The sequence below is a fragment of the Chlamydotis macqueenii genome, chromosome 3, assembly GCF_036417535.1.
Source record: "Chlamydotis macqueenii isolate bChlMac1 chromosome 3, bChlMac1.mat, whole genome shotgun sequence".
Lineage (NCBI taxonomy): Eukaryota > Metazoa > Chordata > Aves > Otidiformes > Otididae > Chlamydotis > Chlamydotis macqueenii.
The window spans coordinates 45596744-45616188 of NC_141558.1; positions in this window are offsets into that span (position 1 = coordinate 45596744).

The following is a 19445-nucleotide window of genomic DNA, read 5'->3' on the forward strand; positions in this document are numbered from 1 at the left end:
GTAATTCTGATAGGGTGATCTAGCTAAGGAATATCTATTAGGAATATAAGATCTAATTCCTTCTGAATGTTTTTATACATACCTTCTGCTGAAAATTCCTTTCTCCAGTGGAAGCTAAATACCTAAAAATTGTTGCTATTATCAGCCAAGATCTCTATTAATACTCTCTTGCTCTGTTTGGAGCATATTGCATGCCTGTTGCAATGGAACACTTGATTGATTTGTGTTAATCTTTGGTAGCATTTCCTCCTTGTGCTACCTCTTTCTGTCACTGGCCAAATCTACTGTATAGTTACTTGGCTATTTGACCATGTTACACTCAAAATATTGTTATGGACAAGAAGAAAACATACCTATATAAAGACAATAATTTATTGTTAATATAGTTGACTTCTAAAAGTCTAATCTAAGAATCCTAATTATCATGGAAAAAGAAAACAAAGGAAAAATCCAAACACTTCTCTATTGAAAAAGTCTCAGTAATGTGGTTAAAATTTCTGTACACACACTTCCTGGTTTCTACCCCTTTTTCTTTTGCTATGTACACTATTTAAATGTGACCATGGAATATTGTGTCATTCAGGACGATGTAAACTGCTACGGGTGCTTGGCTTTTGTACATTTATTTTTTGCTCAGCTGATAAGATGGGGGGCTCTGTGTTTTCCTGTGTAGCCCAAGGGTACGTACCCTGTTTCTGTGGTGGAGAGTCAGGACTGATTCTCAGCACATGGCCCAGATACATTCACATTCTTAGTTTTGGGAGGAACATAGTTTGGGAAGGGTTTCTATCCATTTGTTGCCCTTGGGTGACTCAAGGAACTCAGAGCATCTAAGTCTATACAGAGATGTACTGCTGGGATAATTTCCACTTGTTCCCATGCTAATTGTCACCAGCTTCACAGACATTGCTTTGCTAAATCCAATATCAATCCATTTTCTTGCTAAAAGGGTACGAGCAATTCCTTACTCTTTCTCTTCTGGCAGACTGTTAGCATTAGTCTGTACACAAAATATTCCAGTTCCTCTTGTGACCTCTATGTTTGATAACTGATGTGATGGGGGCACTGCGCCCACCTCCCCATTTTGTTATGCTGTTCTATATAAAATTTTATACCAGAACACGTGTTGGAACTTTGTCCCAGCACCTCAGCCAAACACCAGTCTCCTCTAGTGAAACACTACCAGTGAACTACTCTAGTGATCTACTACTACAGCTACTTATTGCCTTTGGTTAGATTTGGTGGTCAGATACCCTTTGTCATCTTTATTTGTTTTGTAGAAGATATATGTAAGCTAACAATGCAATTGTTTAACATCTATTATGATGGTTAGTGAGCACTATTATTAGAAGTTTTCATACTCAAATTGTTCACCTAGAATTGAAAAAAAAAAATTCCTGTTTCTTGCTTTAGTGGAGACAAAAACATATTTAATTGAGATAGATAAAACCCCACAGAAACAGTATTTTTGGTGCTTGGCAATAGTTACAGTGATAATCTGATCCTGGATGTACTAAATATTAAGATGCAAAGCATCATAGTAATGCATGTGTCTTTACTTAAACAATAGCTTGTATGCTTAGCCAGTAGCTTTTTGACACTGACTATTTTTGTATCTAATAAATTTACTGAGAAGACTTAGAATCATGGAATCAGAGAATCATAGAATGGTTTGGGTTGGAAGGGACCTTTAAAGGTCATCTAGTCCAACCCCCCTGCAAGGAGCAGGGACATCTCCAACTAGATCAGGTTGCTCAGAGCCTGGTCCAACCTGCCCTTGAATGTTTCCAAGGATGGGGCATGTACCACTTATCATACTACTTTAATTTGAACAGTCATAAATCTGCTATACTTTCCTGCCTGTTTTGATCTGCTCTTTCTTTTACTTTGTTTAATCAGTTCCCAATTTTTATTAAGGTTCTACAAAATTATTAGAACTTTAGATTATCACATTATATTGTGTCTTACTAGTGATAGCAGATTTTATAAAAATATCTCTAAAAAAATCAATGTGAGAGATATTCTTCACTATTTTAAATCTTGTAAGTGTTATATAAAATTTTTGTAGTCATATTTTAATCTAAACACTTTGTGTTTATGATTTTGGTTTCTTACAAACTTAAGAGAACTGATTAGGAGATAAGGAGAAAATGGCAAGATCGTTCCTTTTTGTAAAATTCACACTTCATTTCCTTGCATTTTATGCTATTCAGACTAATGAAGAGCTGAAAACTGAAACAATGTTAAAGAGGAGTAAAAAGGTATTGCTTTGATCATAAGCAAATAAAATTATGTAGTATATGGTACAGAAACTGCAATTGTCAACACAAAATCTGCAACAATTATTAAAATATTGGCTGCTTAAACCAGTAAACTGTTAATTCATTTGCAACAGAGGTAATGTGGTGGCTCAATATGAAAAAACTCTATTCACATATTGTTCAGATACCATATTAATATAAATTAGGTATATTTGGGAAACTTTAAATATATTTACCCTTCTGAAGCATTCCTTTCTTCTATGAGCAATTTTTTCCAATGTGTTTTGTTTCTTGCATGAACATGTGTTGGAGAAAAGTCAAAGTTTTCTAAAATTCAGAGTGGTCTGTTGGAAGAACACATTTGAATGCAGTCAGTAAATTAAAAGTGTGCTTAAGCAGAGAGTTAATGTAGAAAGAAAACAATTCAGATTTGGATAGGACAAGAAGAAGACTTCACCTTTCCAAAAGAAGAGAAATCGTGTGTCGTTGAATTGCATTCAATTGTCTACCTTTGACAGACTTTTCAAGGGTGTACCACATTGGTAATTCAAGCTCCTTCATGCATACATGATTGATTACCATTTTTCTCTCAATGATGCTATTGAGTCTTACGGACTATTTAATCCAAAACATGCCCACAAATTTACATTCACTACAAGGACAACATTCTTATACCAGCATTTCCAAAGATCCAGTGCGCACACAGGATCAAATTCAATCAGGATGTAGAACACCTCAAACTGTGTCCCATTTAAATTTGTCTGTTTACACGGAGGCTGAATTTGATCAAGTCTCTGGCAAACAACTAAATAATTCAGTCCAGTGGCAGCCTTATTTCACATGACTTGTACATCTGTCTTGATTGTAAATATAGCTGTTTTCCCAGGAATGGAGCTTTTCTTTGATGAAATGTGTCTGGAAAAACAATTTTTAATACATTCAGTAAATAATACTTTGTTTGTCATTCAACCCACATCTTTTTTTTGTCTCTATAGAACCTCTTTGTTTTAGATTCTGATGGCTAAATAATTCAGTCCAGTAGAACCAGGACTATTTCACTTTGAAATTACAGCTGCTTAGGGCAGGAGAAGAGTGTCTTGTCCTCTCCTCCTGGTGTTGCAGAGAATCTCTCTCTGGTGGATGGCACTAGAAAAAACAAACAAAAGGGATAGATGGATACTTTGGGAGTCTTACAGCCCCACTTTTGAAAAATACTATAGAACTTCTTTGTACAGCCACACAGTGTAGAATTGTTTAGGCTCCATTACATCATGCTGTGTTGCATGGTAAAATGAAGTGATTACAATGTGATTGGAGCAGCTGATATATTTCAAATCACTTGACAAAAGGGGAAGTGTAGTGGAAAATCAAATGGATATATATGGGTAGCAGAAGTGATCATAACAAATTGTGAGCGTAATTATCTTTGATTGCTATCCCTTTTTAAAATGTAGTTCCTTTGTACTAGCAGTTTGATTTGGGTTCATGATGGTGTAGAAGCTCAGTTTTAATTTCTCATGAATATCATGGTGATATCAAAACATGAGTAGATTATCTTTAGTCATGTGAATTTGAAGCCTTTTTTTTCTGTTTCAATTAATTCAAATTGATTGTAACTGTTTCTAATCTACTGGGATAATAAAGCTACCATCAACATTTCAATGGGGGATGAATCTTATCTACCCTTATGCTCCAGTTCCTCTGGGCCAAATGCAACTGCTTCTAATACATTACAAAGTGTTGAATCTCTTCCAGTCTTAATGTAAGCAGCATAGATATGATGGCATTTATTTTGAAGGATAGTGTCCTCAAGGATATAGATGAGGATGAAATGTCAGAGCTATTATTTTTCAGTCTGCTAAGAATCTGTGAAATTCCTGTGCAAAATAATCTGCTGATCTGTTGGTGTGGCTTAGCACAGGTACCTGCGGTTAGGTAAAGTAAAATCACTCACTATTATCCAATAAAACTCATTGGAGCATAATGAGAATCTCTTCTGTCATGCTGAGTGTTTCTATCTTGAAGGCTAAGTCTGTCTCCTCTCTGATTTAACGTGTACCTGAGGCCACTGGGATAGCTTTGATGATCAAAGCATGAAAAAAGAGTAAGGTGACCAGTTAGTGAGTTGACAGCTAGATAATGTACTTTGTAAGTCAGGATTACAGATAGTCTGCTTTTCTTTCTGGTCTTTTAAATAATTGCTAAAGCTATGCACAGGTGCACAAATGCATGTAGCAGGGGAAAGGTAACAACACACTGATGAGGAAAAGGTTGCTATAAGTTTTCAAGCACATCCTCCATAAAATAATGAAGACAACTAAGTCAAAATGTGAATGATTAATTACTTTGTTGGTTTTGATTATTTTTTTGAGATTCAGTAGTGCTGCAGCACCTCAAATGTTGTCAGGTTTGGTCATATGGCATTGAGATTAATTCATTTTCTCCAAATCATGATAGCAAGTGATGCTGTCAGTGGAATTACGGGACGTCCTCATATTAACAGAGAACTCCAACTCCTTTGAATATTAGCTCAGAGACATTTGTTTACCCTCCTTACCACCTGTAACTTCAGCCCTAGAAGGAGCCCCTTTTTTTGGATCTCTCTTTTGTGCCTGTAGCTAATTAATATGAATAGAGCACTGTTAAGATTAATTTCTATGTCTTGTCCATTTTAAGAGCAGTTTGTGTTACACAGATTTAATTCTATTGGTGCCGTAATAGACTTTTGAGCTACACATTTCTCACATATCACATATATTGCATTTTATAGAATGCTGTGGGCATTGATTTGGATGATTCATCCTTAGACTTACTGTGATGGTTTAGCCCGAGTCACCACACAGTTTCTCACTCACCCTCCCCCTACCCAGTGGGACGGGGGAGAGAAATTGGGAAGAAAGGAAAACTCGTGGGTTGAGATAAAAACAGTTTACTAAAATACTAAAAACTACAAAGATAACAGAATATAAGGATATTAATATATACAAAATATACAAAATGAACATTGTATGATTTCTCACCACCCGATGTCTGAATGACCGACGCAGCCCATCCCGAGCAGCGATCACGGAAACGACACCAAGCAGCAAGCAAAAGGGGGAGAGCAAGCCAGCAAGGTAGAGGGAACGATGCCAGCAAGCAAGAGAGAAAAGGATGCCAAGGGTGCCCGAATGGATGCCCCCCTCCCATGAGCAACCCCTGCTTATGTACTGAGCATGACGTTTGTGGCATGGAATACTCTCTTTGGCCAGTTTGGATCAATTATTCTGTCTGTCTTTTGCCCAGCTTCCCACATCTGCACGTTAACGAGACTTTAACAAGACTTGGAAAGCCAAACAGTATCCTTGGTCTCATTAACAACAACTCATATCATCAGAGTGTTTTTATCAACTTTTTTCACATGTGAAATCCAAAACACACTGGCTACTGAGAGGAAAATTAACTCCATCCCTGCTGAAACCAGGACACTTACCATCAAGTTTTCAGGTTTGTCGTCTACCCAATAACCTTTACTCACTTTGCTTCACTCAGGCACAATCCAAGACTCCTTTTGGTTTGTTTTCAAACGCATTTTTCTGTTTGACTTGCTATACTGAGGACATTTCCTTTCAGGAATGCATTCATCTTGGACATCTTTGTGATTGTTTACTGTATGCTTTGGCCTTTTTCTCCAAGCCTGCAGGTTAGGCTGTGGATCTTTCTTTGCATATGGAATTTATTCCATTTCCCAGATTCTGGAATTTGGGTTCAGAAATAGAAGTATCTTATACTTGTCTAAGAAAATGTCTTGTATTTGGCTCAAGGAGGCATTATACATTTATAGTGCTGTATAAAGCTTCATCTTTTCATGAGCTGGTAGTGTATTACTACTAGGTCATTTTTATGGATCTCATGTTAGGTGAATGTCCTCTTGTAGTTCAGTACCAGTTTGCAGTTATATATGTAGCTATCTGAAAATACAAAGAATGTTATATACAGGAATATCTATTTTTTTATACTCATGTAGCTGTTAATATCTTTAATTCCTCCACCCCCCACCCCTCCACACTGCTTTGTTTCCCATTTTGTCTGTACTGTTCCATCTGGAGATGTCTTTTTATGTTATTCATTATACGATCTATGAAATTATATAAATAATTCTTTTTTTTTCTGATTCATATGCAGTGCATCAGCACAGAGTTTTCAGCAGAATTTGGAAAGCTCAAAACAAAGGAAATTTGTAAAAGGAATACAAGCAAGTAGCAAACTGAACAAAGTTAGCCAAACAAAACTCAGGTGCCATTTCAGTATTTAACATTGTGACTCGTTGCGACAAATTTGTCAGTGCTATCCGTTTCAGTCTTGTCAGTGACTCAAACTAACTGTGATGGATGTACCTTTCCATATTATGATTTTGTCATGCTTCAGATTGACACCTTGGCATAATTATTCCCATGCATGTTGCTGATAGAGTAAATATTGTAAAGTAGCAAGTAGAGAGCAATTCCTAGCCTGTCTTATGTGTCTGTCTGAAACTGCCCTTTCTAGTGCTCCACTGTAGGCAAACTAAATGGTAGCCAGAAACTTCATGGCGTATTTATTTCTGAAAGACTGTAAATATATAAAGGCAAAATCATAAGGGTTAAAAATACATATTTAAGAAATGAAAATGTTTCTTATACAATATTTGTCAATATATGCCCAAGCTAAATGAATTTGCTTCCTTGCTGAATAACAATCTAATGTCAGGGCTGATAAATTCATGTAGATGCTTTGTTGCTTAATTCCTATTTAGTATAGTGTTAACTATTACTTTCCTACCTCACAACTCTGTTTACAGATAAATACATTTTAAGAGTCTGACTTCCTCAGGAAGATGTCTTGAGATTAGTCTTTTCTAACCTATGTGACTAAATGTGGGTGACAATGTAATCAAAGGAGAGAAGAAAAGGATGATTGCTACAGGAAGTAGAGTTTCAGTGAAATGAGAATCTGAGAGATTCCTTGCTCTGAAAAGTCACAAAGTTTAGAGATGACTCCTAGTTTTGGTGTCAAAGATAATTTCTTCCAGTGACCTTTGGGTTAGCTATTGTGGATCTGGTCTGAGTCTCATGAGCACTCACTGGGAATACTTGGGAGAATGCATAAAGAATTTAGGCACGAATATGTAAAAATGTCCTAGAGATACATTTACTCTCGGATGAAGAGAGAGAACTAAGTCCAGAAACTGCTTCAGGCAACAAACTTTGAAAAAACCAAACAGTCCCCTCACCAAAAAAACAGGCAAAAGAGGACACTTACTCCTAAATCCCTCTAATCTGACCAGCGAAGTTGTCTTTTCTCCCTGTATGGGTAACTAGCTGTTACGCGGGGTAGTTGTGAAGTCTTCCCTCTACAGAGAACGTATCTGACAGAAGGAGGTTGAGGACCATTATGGTTTAGGCTGGCCACTGATGTAAAAATGAGGAGAGTGGGAGAGAAGGATGTTTAAATACAAAGTTATTCCTGAAGGTGTAATGACAGTATTTTTTCCTGTTGAAGAGACTTTTCTGGTAGTTCCTTAAGAACAGTTGGCAGACATGGTACTAAATCTCATGATATTACTTATAGATCTTATTTCACTCTAAGGGAAGAAAGTTTCCTAGAGGGATTTTTGGTAATCCAAAATGGTAATGCGTAATATGGCTTTATCCACTAAAAGGAGGAAAAGGAAAACCTAAAGCCTAAAGGTTCTTCCAGGTCAAGATATATTCCAGGTCAAGATATTTTTACATCTAAGCTAAAGATCAAGCTGTTTGTATTTATATGATAATGAAGATCAGTCTGTCTTCCAAATGACTCCTCCGTCGTGATTACTTCTGACACATGTTCCTCATCATGGTTTAAAATCCTGTGTTGAAACAGTATCAGAAACTCTGAACATAATTATAAACTGACACTATTGAGGCAGCCTGTTTGCCTTGTGTCAAAGGTGGCTGAAGGAAGGAGGAAAAATGGGGACTGAGAATTGCTGTCACCTTAAGGAGCGTCACTAGGAAGGCAGAACTGGACTGGTTCTGGCTCTACTGTGAAATGCTGGCATATGACAAGTATGCCGTATAAGAAATGAGAAGCTTGGTTTCAGCAAGTAAGTGGACATAGTCATCTGTGAAAGGCAGTGTGTGATAAACTGCTATCAGCCTCTAGGAGAACCTAAAGAAAATGACCTATTTTCACAATGAGTAGTCATCTAAGTATTCAAAATCTAAAATGTCATTGTTCTCGAACAGCTGTTTGTATGGCTTCCCCTAAGTTGTATTTCTAAATCCATTCAAGTTAAGAGCCAAAATCTAGCTGACTTTAATGGGAGCACAATTAGGCTCAGATTGAGTTTTTGGAACAATGTTAGCATTGCTGTCAGCAAGATTATGAGTTCTACCCTTATGCTTTCCCCTGACATATGCCTGTTTCGAGGTATAAATGAACTAACATACAAGGAGAAATACACTTGGAGAAATGTTTACATCTGCCTGCACTGGCAGCCGGGAGAGATGTTGTAAAGTACTGGAAGCTTGACAAACCCTGCAGCTTTCAAAAGTTAGATTGCAAATGTTTTCAGTTTAGCCTCATTCAAATAGGAATAATAGTAAAGGGAAAGCCAGAATTTAGATTTCTTTTTGATCCAAGACTGTGCAAGAATACAGAACAAGTACTTCCTCTGAAGACCTATAACAGTTTGAAGTACAGGTTTAGCTCTATTTACACAGTGAAGCTAAGGGCAAAAAGATATTAAATTTTCTATTTGATGCATTGGTAAAACTGTCTTTCTTTTAGAATGATAGGTTAAATGTATGTGAAAATTTATTTTCCACTTTACAATCCTTCTTCAATTGATATGTTAACATTACTTCATACTTTCTACTCTTCTGAACCTTTAATTTTTGTTTCTGCTTCTAGTATTTTGTATGCAGACACAATAATTCTGTGTCCTGTATTGTTTGAATAATATGTAGCAGATGTCTGTTCTGTTTTTGTCATTGTACAAATCAATATATTTTCTTAAATAGAAAAGATAAAAAAAAAGGTCATCCTGGATGTTGTAGGCAAACTGAGTTTATCTAGTCTGAAATACAAATGCAAAAGCCACAAGCTCTTCCCACTGAATGATGAGATGGGGCTTCCTTTTTAAAAATATTGAATTATTTAACTCCCATACTTTATAGCTCATTTTATTACTTCAACAACTTGTTCTAGCCTTTCAAAAGATACTCCATTTTTGACCACAACTAAGAATATGCTGTTTTAAAAATTGAATCAAGCTTTTCCTTTATCACCATCAATATTAACAACTGCATGTCCTTACCGTGCAAGCTACTTTTATAAGAAAGAAATAAAGGCTGTTTCTTAGATATGGCTTTAAGACCTAACAATGCAAAGATATCAAGTGCTTCCTGTAAAGTGATAAACTTCTTCATCTGCTTCTGAATTTTCAGTGAGCAGGAACTGAGACCATTAATTATCTCACAGAATGTACTGAACAGCACTCAGGTCATGGGATGAAGTTCTTCCAAAATCTCTACTGCTACAGACTGTACTTTGGCTGAAATATTAGTAGATACAATGCAGCATTTTCTTACCAAGATGATTTTCTATTTCCATGGTAGCAGACAGTTTGGACAGAATTCAAGCATTTGGGTTTTTTTAATTCTTAGCGAAAGGACTAATGAGAGCAGTGGGATTAAATTGCAGCACCTCTGTTCTGTTTGTTATACATAGCTGTGGTATGTGGCTGTTCCTTTCAAGAAAATAAAAAAAAAATAACGGTATAGATATGCAGTAGAAAAGAACTAGAGGTGAAGATGTGAAGTACCTTGCCTGGGATCTTTCAGTCGTAGGATCTCTGGGCCATGACTAGTATTTGTCCGCTTCTTGCAGCTTTATTCTATGTTTTTTTTTGTAACTCCACTTGTCTTAAACTGTTTCATCTATAAACATGGTGCAATGTACGTATTACATTTAATGGTGTTCTTCTCCACAGTTTTGTTTATCCAGTTCTCTTCCCTCTCCACATTTCATACTGGATCTGAGTTGGAAGATGGTAATGCACAAATCAGATTGGTTGCTACTAGTGCTGTTGCTTAATTTTCAACAGGAATTTCAGTTACTGTCATGATAAGGGTAATACAGAGCCTGAACTGGTGTTAGATATAATACTCTAAGATCAATTGAAGTTACTTTAAAGAGTGAAGGTGGCCATATATGCCACAGTACTCAAATATATGGGTTTATGATACATTTTTGTTAATGTACTTCTACCTTACTCCATTTCAAAATGTGCATGTAGACTGTCTTGGGGAACAGAAATGAGAACATTCAGAAAAAAGATTGTGTATAGGTATTATAATGGACCATATCTAAATACTGAGGGTATGAGTGCTCAGGAAGGAAGTAGGATAATGTAAGAAAAGGTTACAGAGCCAACTAATGATATAATAAAAAAGTAGTCCTTCATTCTTGTTTTCACGGCTATTATGTGTGTTAATCTTCTTGGTATATTCCCTTTCTGATTGGCATCTCAGAAATGGCTCGTAATCAGGTTTAAGTGAAAGACTTAACTGCAACAAAAATGATAGTGACTGAAATTTTACAGCTGCAGCCACATGCATTTTACTTCAGGGAAGGCAAGGAGGGGAATGAGCTGAGGCATTTTAAGAGATGATAACAAGGAATTGTAAAAAAAAAACATGGAGTACTTCAGCCCTTCATTGTCTGTCTAAGATGCTTCAGATGGCTGTTATCCAAAATTATTAAATACAGTACTACAAATCAACATAATTCTGCAAGAAAGACTGTTGCAATATGGTAGTATTTTCAATAAATATCTTCAGAAATACTCTGGTACCAGCACAGTGAGGTTTGCAGATTGCTAGAGCTAATGGCCACAAAAACATCTGAGATGGAGAGTTGAATTAAAAAGATCGTTAATATTCTCTCTCAGCTTTTCAAATTCCCATTTTCATCCTAGTGCAAGCTAACTAGGATCTGTAACTATTTAGGTATATTTCAATTTCATTCTTTTTATCAAGCTTCCTCAGACCAATGAATGCAAGCCAAAACAGGTCCAGGAGTAAATATTGGGAACCCAGACATGAAATAGTCACTGATCCTGTGATTAAGATAGTCACCTTTTAGACTTTGGCTGAAATTCTTCCCCCTATCTTACAGAACTGGACAATACATAATTTCTTACATGCCTCAGAACTACTCTAATGATTCAGTTATTAATGGTCTTAGGATAAGTGAGGTTCTGTTTTTAGAACAGAAGGTCTTTTTATGTTCTTTTTACATTCTTGTGCAAAACAGTGTTTCAAACTTCCATTCTGTGGGGAAGCTGTTCCTTCTTTACTCCAACTACAAATACATCTGTAGTTTTGAGATCAGAATAGGATATTCTTTCTGACATAGTTACAAAAGATGTAGATAACTTGCATTCACAGATCATATCGCTTTTAGCACAAGCAAGAAATCTTCCTGCTACCTGAGCAAAGCTAGGAGACTGAGCAGTTAGTAGATGTTGAACCTTCAGAGTGCTCAACGGATTTGGATGTAGAGCAGTAGTGAGCACAGAGGATAACAATACAGTGGAGTAAAAATCAAATTGGTTTAAAAGGTCTGACAGAAAAGTGGGGAGAAAATAACTTTCTGTCACAAAGATAGCTTCATGTTAAGGCAAGTGTGTGCCAGCTTAGGCTGCTGGCAAGGATAACAAACAGCTGCCTCAGTCAGTAAGAATAATTGTAACATGCCATAGTTAAAGCCAGCCATGTCACTACAAGCTCATGATTGCAAAGTTAAGTCACAGATCCTGCTATGTGAATACCCCTGTCTTCTAGTGTAAGTAATAGCCAAAGGTATTATTTAAGTCTGTCTGTGTTAATTATTGGCAGATGTTGCTTAATATGATTACATAACTGCTTTTCCATTGAAAATTCTTCTTAGACAATTGTAACCATGTTAAGTTAGTCTCCTTTTCATCAAAAACTTTTGCTTATAGACTGTGAAATCTTAACACAACACATAATATTAGAATATTCTCTTTTTATCCTAAATGCAAGACTTTGTATTTTACACTTTTGAATTTTGAACTTTCAATTAGGTTTTAATCTTTTCATATGGCTTTAAACCTTTCATAAGTTAAAGAGCTACAGTGATGGAGATAGAGAGTGCCTCTAATATTTTCCAGTGCCTTTTTGCTGAATTTAATACGATAGTTGAATCTGACTGAAAGTAACACTTGAAAATTCATGATGCTCTGAAAATTAAGTTCAACCAGTGTTTACAGTGTTCTTATTTTACATTTATTTTTAATTTAAGTGCCATGCTAAATAAGTATCTCATAAAGGTCTAAGCCTTGTTGAAAACCTATATTAATGATCCAGGAAACTCCTTGATAAACTGTCTTAAAATTCTCAGGTAACAAATATCTGAACTAAAATTTTAAAACAACGAAATTAAGGAAATGCAGTGTCCTCTGAAATTATTGATGAAGTGGAAAGTAATTCTTGTTCTATATAATGCATTTAGCACCACATTTTTCCCAAATACTAATGAGCTATGTTTATTGCATACTTCTATGTGCTTTGTATTGCTGTTGACAGTATTACCACTTACCATTATTAGAATATCTTTTCTTCCAAAATTAATAGTCAAATATTTTATCTTTTGTCCTTCTGTTTCCCTAGTTTTTAATTTGTAGTCACTGATATAAAATTCCAATCTTCATTTGCTATATGCTACTTTTAATTATTTTTAATATCTGGTTTTTATAATCCTCTGAACCAAAACGATCATTAGTGCTTCTTAATTACAGATTTTTGAAATATATGATGTAATTATTTTAGTTGGAATTCACATTTTTCTGTTCATAAAAGCAGTTGATTTAACTCATAATTTTCTTCTAGACTTGTGAAAATGCTTTTTTTTTAAGCACCAAACATATATAAGTCCTTTTTCTGTCTTATTCCACTTGCACATAGCAAATATATTCAAAACAAGAGTACTTGTTAGAAAGTAATTTTAGTTCTGTAATCATAACTAAATGAGTTTGGAATGTCTCTTAAATGGGTGAAAGTGTTCCTAAGTTAGGAGACTGACATATATGTCATAAATTCTGATTAAATCAGTTGTGTCAGGAGGGTGAAATGTCTGGCTCGTTTCACTGAGAATAAAGGTTCCTGTGATATCACTTTTTTTCCTTTTTATGTAGGTGACTGTAAGAGTTGGTATCGATATTCTCTGAAGCCTAGTTATGCATTTGAATAGTAATTCAAATAGTGGGATAGGGGAGAGAATCGGAAGGGTAAAAGTGAGAAAATTCGTGGGTTGAGATAAAGATAGATTAATAGGTAAAGAAAAAGCAACATGTGAAAGCAAAGTGAAACAAGGAATTCATTCACTACTTCCCATCAGTAGACAGGTGTTCAGCCATCTCCAGGAAAGCAGGGCTCCATCACGCGTAACGGTTACTTGGGAAGACAAAACACCATGACTCTGAACGTCCCCCCCCTTTCTCCTTCTTCCCCCAGCTTTTATCACTGAGCATGATGTCGTATGGTCTGGAATATCCCTTTGGCCAGTTGGGGTCAGCTGTCCCAGCTGTGTTCCCTCCCAGCCTCTTGCCCACCCCCGGCCTACTCGTGGTGGGGCAGTGGGAGAAGCAGAAAAGGCCTTGACGCTGTGTGAGCACTGCATGGCAGTAAATAAGATATCCCTCTGTTACTGACACTGTTTTGGTCACAAATCCAAACCAGAGCACCATATGACCTGCTATGAAGAAAATTAACTCTGTCACAACCAAAACCAATACAGTAATTCAGTAACAGCTAACACTATTTTGATAGAGTGCTGCTTCAATTTCCACTTTACTTTCTCTGTCCTTTTAAAATAAGTTATATCTTATTCTTCAAGTTATGCAATTCATTTCACAAGCGTGCTGCAATACCAATTCTATTAAGTTTTGGGACGTAAACAAACAATTCTGCGTCATCTTATTTATTAATCAAGCCCCTAGCTCAATATCTTCATAGGCTTTTGGTTTTTGATAACTTTTTAAAAACACAACTTGATTTAGTTCTAAGCTAGTGCTTTGGTCTTTATCTTTGTTAATAGTTTAGCACCCTGGTAACTAGGCTAGCAAGCTTTAGCTGAGAAGGAAGATGACCACTAAGCATTGTACATACAAGAGATGTAGGGGACATCAGTATTTTGCACATCTTTTTTTTTTTTTTTTTTTCCTTGTAATCCTTATCCTAGAAAATTACCTCTACTGCCTCTTAAATGGTAGCTAGGGGAAAAAAAAAACCAACTTCTTAAAGGTTATAAATAAGTTTATACTTAATATGAATCATTCTTCAAATGTATTTCAGCTCACCTACTAATATATATTAAAGAATTAGTGATGCAATAAAAAGGGAAGTCTTGATACTTTGTAGTTTTATGTGGCAGTCTCAACGGCAATATTGACTGTACCCCTTTTTGGAAGAGGTGTTCAGCCAGCTATTAAACAGTATTACAGATTTTCCTTATATGTAATATATTTTAAAATACCAAAAGCACTGAGACATCCAGTGAGAGAAATTGCAGTTATCCCATGTAGAGGCGTTCAGGGCTGGAGAGACTTGAGGCAGAACTGAGCTTGCTTATTTTGGTATTTCTAAAAAGGCCGATCATTCTGTTGTGCCTAATCATATCAGCTATGATGAGTCCTCAAATTAACAGTACTGCCATAATTTATTGTAGATGCATGCAGTACTATCATGTCATATATACCTTCCAACAGGGTTACCCAGAGTTGTTTCAGGTCTGGGAAAAATCTTCCTGACTCTTATGACTCCTGCTGCTTCTGTGGTACCACCCAGTAACCAAACCATCAGATAGCAGTGGCAATCTTACTGAACTGGAGAGGGGAAGTGAGGAGAGAGGTAGAGAGGGTAATTTCTTAACTTCTTTCATCCTTCTGAGGTACTTACAGTTGAAGGACTCTGTGAGAACTACTCTAACTAATATCTGAATAGCTTTACCTAAAGAAAACAAATTTTCCAGAGAGAGACACCTTCATAGCCATAATATATATATTTATATATATATATTTAATATTTACCAAAGCTTACACTTTTAAGCAGTGACCACATACTCTTGACATAGCTTGAGAGAAAAAGAGAAAATTCACTTAGTACCTCAAAGTCAGCAGTTCATTATCAGCTCATTATTTTTAATTATAAAATGATTAGCAAGAACACATAAAACAATTTCCAGTCTCTTGATATATGTACATTATCTTGAAGTCAAAGGAACCTTGGGATGTAAATTAACTGCTTATGAAGTTCTAACTACTGAGTAAATATTTTAAGTGAAAAAAAATAATGTAAATACAGTGGAATTAGCAATTGCATATTATATAAACAATATGTTATAAGGCTGAAAGTGATTTGTACTCTCTTGTTTAGGCTTAAACTGTTGGTATTGGAAGTAATGCACTTTTTAGACAGAAGAACATAGCTTTCTGGTTCAGAATTTTAAGGAAAATGGATTAAAAGGACAGGACTGTTTATTTCACTTTCAAAAGTGACAGACAGGCAATAGCTTATTTTTAGACATCTGACAATATGTACTGTCTATCTAGCAGTATTGTTCCTTTGCCTTCTTGTCATTAATGATCTTATACCAGTGACCAGATGATCTCGTTTTATAAGAAGTTCTTTCAAAGCAGTGATACTCCTCATCATCTAAAGACTTGAGTGTCTTCTTTTATCGGTCCATCAACTTTAAAAGCTTTTCTTTCCTCGTCAGTTATCCTGAATTCATATTTGTCTTGGTTTGTCTAGGATGAACATAAACTTTATTTGAGGACTTGAATGTTATCTACAATACAAGTTAGTGCTACAGAAGTAGCACTAGTTTTCTGTGTTATTTGTGCTCCTTTTACTATAATTTAAATATTATAAACTTGTTTTTCTGTTCTGTTTTATTTCTCTGCATTTGCAAACCTGGCAAACCTCTCTTCCTTACTTAGGTTGGAAACACTTCTTCAGAATGGAGTCTGTAGCAACAAAAACTATATGACATTTCCTCATCTTTTATTTTTGTGTTTTGGAAGTAAATCTTGTTTGCTATTTAACAAATACTAAGATTAAAAATGGTCAGCGTTTTTTTTTTCTTTTGTTAAACATGAAAAGCCTAACAAAAATGTTGGACTCTCAGTTGTTTTATCAGCATTCTGTAGTGGTTCTGAATGAAATCTAATGGGTTCTCCTGCCTTTTGGTTCCTGTCCTTTTGACAGTCTAAAAATGCAACACATACATAGAACATACTATTTGAGATCAACATCCTTATGTCACAGAAAACTACAGAAACTTCAAAGAAAGTAAGTGAATGAATGACCCAAAATACTTCATGAAAAATCATTCTGAATTATTCACTTCTGCTTTCATGTGGTCCATTATATATTTCTTAGATATTGCAGCCAATATACAGATACTGATGAATAACAAATTGTTACAGGAAGATTTTTTTTGGTAACATTTTTCATGTGGAAGTTGCCTGCGTTTACCACGGTCTTAGATTTTCATGCTTTAAAATTCAAGATGTAAGTATTTATCTTAGCAAGGGAATTTCAAGTACAGAAGATTGTAAAAGATTTTCGATCTTGTGAAAAATTTTGAAGCCTAAAATTCTTATTGAGCACCAGCATGAGGTCAAGGTATTTTGGGAGAGACAAACCAAGTTAGTCAAGGCATTCACTTGTAACAGAGAATCTAATTTCCTTCTGTTTCTGATTGAGATCCTGAGAGCCTGAAGTTGCCAAGTGATTCTATCCACTAGACTACTGATGTGGGGCAAAGTCACTTTGTCTTCTTCTATTAGACATTAATAATGGACAAGATAATTCAATGATTTTTTTTTTCTGGATGACAATTGTATTGAAAATGCTTCAACATAAACTAAATGCTTTAGTTACATAAACTGACTGATGTAAAATCATTCTGTTGAGGTTTCTCAATCAGCTCCAACTCTGATGTTATTATAGCTGCAAAGTATTATTTATTAATTATTTTGCTTCCCTCCATCTGTTCGACTTTGTGTTCTCCAGAATTATTTCTATTTTACAAACAGTAAGACAAACACTGTTATTGAAGCGTTTAGTTGCATAATACAATGTTTCCCTGGCTAATAGAAGAGTAAAGAAAATAAAATTCAAGAGACCAGCAAGACTTTAAAAGATTACAGAAATCTGGGAGATTATTTCATCCAGTTGAAATGAAATTTAGCATACTTCTTTCTTGGAAGGGAAGTTGTCATGTACAATCTAAAACAATAACAAAGATGCTATTTTATTAATTTCATATTTGTGTGTGTATACATAACTGCTTTCTGAAGACTTACAACAAATAAATATATAGAATAAATTCTATATTTATTATGCTGTAATGAAAAGGAGGTATGCCTCAAGTCATACACGTGTCATACAAATTTGCTTATACAAAGAGCTGCTTGACGTAAGTGATGCTTATGAATTAAGCCTTTACGCACATGCATTTGTTACATTTCAGATCAACCACATTTATTTCCAGTAGAATAAAGCAGATCCTATCATTTAAGGCATCATCTTTAAAAGGTTCCAGGTGGCGTTGAATGAAGATTCAACATTTCCAATACTCAGGCAGAGATCAGTAAGGTTTGACTAGAAGGCTTATAGTTGCAAAACACATATTTTAAAAATAAGGCAATAGCATTCTCTCTGAACAAATATTTTCTTGCCACCTATGTCTTTATGGACAAAGCGAAAGGAATTCAGTAAAATCTTCTATAGCATTTTGGAGACAAGACTGTCTCCAGTCTTTTGGTTGTTCTCAGGTTTTGTGGAGGCTGACTAGCAAAGTTATGGTTGACTTCAAGTTTCCTGTTCAATATTTTAAGCAGAATATTTGCTATATTCTTTTAAGGCATTTTAAAAAAGATTAGCATTATCATTTCTAAGCCTTAGCTCCTTGCTAATAAATCCATTGCCCAAGGAATTCTCTTGTGTAACCAAGAATGATTCCATGTTCTCCAGTAAAGCTTTCAGCTGTTTAAAGATAGGAGATGTCTCAGAAGTATAGCCTTTATCCATAAAATACTGGTCTCTTTATTTTGCATTTCATTCTAATCCTTCAGGAATGGATTTTCTTTTCTAATCAAATAATAGTAAAGTATGGTAAATCAAATCATGGTAGAGTAGGAGCTAGTGCATAAAGCCAAAGCTAAAAACTGTATATCATCTTAGCTGCAAAAAATTTATTTGCAAACACATGGAAGTATTTAAAAACTGTTATATCTTCTGAAATACTATGTATTGATTACAATTTTTAAGAGCATTTCAGAATTCTGATGAGATGATTACCTCATCTAGCACACCGAACCATGTTCCAGTGCATGAGGACAAAGAATAGATATGTTACAATCACACCTAATATATAATGAAACTGAAAAATGCTTCTAATAAAAAAAATGTTCTTTACTCAATGTATTACCTTTGATGGATTTAAAAAGTGTCTTTGTATGTTAGTCAACCATATTTGCTTTCTAGCCTGCTTCCCACAAGATTGTCATGGACTAAATCCTAATTGCAGCATCTGTATTAGTGGCAAATGTGCTGTAAATGTCTGGAAGATTGTGATTTGATTATTTTTTCTCAATCTTCATAACCAATCGTAACTTTTTTATTCAGCTGAACAATGAACAAAACCTAATTCATTACCCAAATAAACTGGTTACAGAAATCATTAATATGAAAGAAATAAGGACCTTGACAATATTATTTCTATCATTGCTCTTCTGAGTGCATTTTGAAATGATTTGCTTTGATTTAAAATGTGTGTATTGGGTTATTAAACACCTCTGTAGAAATAGAGCTGAATGCATTGGGTAGTATATTATAAAACTTATTCCTGTATTTTAGGTTGTGTGACAACATTTGCATTCATTATAGAAGCAAAGACTGAGCAGAATAAATTTAAAACCTATTAAATCAACCATATGCAATATGCATCTACTGATGATAATAAGAAAAAATAGCGAGTGAAATTTTGTTTATTTCATTTTATTTTAATATATTTACATATTTAAAATTCCCTGCCTTATGGAGCATTAATAAGTTCATATGTGCAGTCTTCCTGGACCATTGTATT